The following is a 1460-nucleotide window of genomic DNA, read 5'->3' as shown; positions in this document are numbered from 1 at the left end:
TATGTTGAGCTTCAGGATATTGATTCTGACAAAAAGTTCATTGTTAATGGACAGAGGATCAAGCATTATCTTGAAAGCAATTTTGAGCAAGAATGCTCAAAACTGAGGCTGGAATGATCCTTAGTGAAGGTCCAGCTAAAGACAATAAAGAAGCGTTTGCTAGGAGGCAACCCAGTCATTAGTAGGTTATATGTTTTGTTTCTACAAGGGCAATTATCAAAATTGAAGGAATTCACAGAGTTACAGAAGGATTCAGTGCAAAAAGCAGAGAAAAAGAGCTTGCTGGTAATGCCAGTAAGGGGTACTTTGGGCGTTAAACGCCAGAATGGGCACCATTCTGGGCGTTTAACGCCAGTAAGGGTGTCATTTTGGGCGTTAAACGTCAGAATGGGCACCATTCTGGGCGTTTAACGCCAGTAAGGGTGTCATTTTGGGCGTTAAACGTCAGAATGGGCACCATTCTGGGCGTTTAACGCCAGTAAGGTGCCATTTTGGGCGTTAAACGCCCAGAATGGGCACCATTCTGGGCGTTTAACGCCAGGTGTGCAGCATCCTGGGCGTTTAGCAAAACGCCGAGTGATAAAGGGATTTTTGGCGTTTAACGCCAGCCAGAGTACCTGGCTGGGCGTTAAACGCCCAAATTGGCCAACAAATGGGCGTTAAACGCCAGAATAGATACCATTCTGGGCGTTTAACGCCAGAAAGGTAGGGGGAGGAGATTTTGTTTCCCACTTCAATTTTTTCAAACTTTCTTGTTTTTAAACACATTACAAACTTTCATCATTCACCTTCCAATTTCAAAAATTAAAATCTTCTTCAAATCTATTTCAAATCCTTTCCTAGGCTCTTTCAAAAACTCAATTATCTCCTCAAATTTTTTTTTCATATCTTCTCAAATCTCCCTCAAATTTTCGAAAATCTCTCCTCCTCTCCTATTTAAACACGTTTGGCCACCCTATTTCCCCACACCATTCGAATTTGCTCTCCTCCTCTCTCCCCTCTTTCCTTTCTTTTGCTTGAGGACAAGCAAACCTCTAAGTTTGGTGTGCTTTTCCGTGATCACTAAGCCAAGATTCATCAAGATCATGGCTCCTAAGGGAAAACAAACCAATTTAAGAGGAAAGAAAGAGAATAATCCAAAGAATCTTTGGAATCAAGAAAAGTTCTTAACCAAAGAACATGAAGACCATTATCACAAAATAATGGGTCTGAGGTCAGTGATCCCGGAAGTCAAATTCAATCTGAAAGAAGATGAATATCCGGGGATCCAAGAGCAAATTCGAAACAGAGGATGGGAAGTTCTAACCAATCCTGAGATAAAGGTTGGAAGAAATATGGTTCAGGAATTCTACTCAAATCTGTGGCTAACAAATAAGCAGAGAATGACTGGAACTGCGTACCATACCTACAGAACCATGGTCAGAAGGAAAGTTATCTACTTCCATCTGGACAAAATAAGA

The sequence above is a fragment of the Arachis duranensis genome, chromosome 7 (genome assembly GCF_000817695.3).
Source record: "Arachis duranensis cultivar V14167 chromosome 7, aradu.V14167.gnm2.J7QH, whole genome shotgun sequence".
Classification (NCBI taxonomy): domain Eukaryota; kingdom Viridiplantae; phylum Streptophyta; class Magnoliopsida; order Fabales; family Fabaceae; genus Arachis; species Arachis duranensis.
This window is presented reverse-complemented; position numbering follows the sequence as displayed.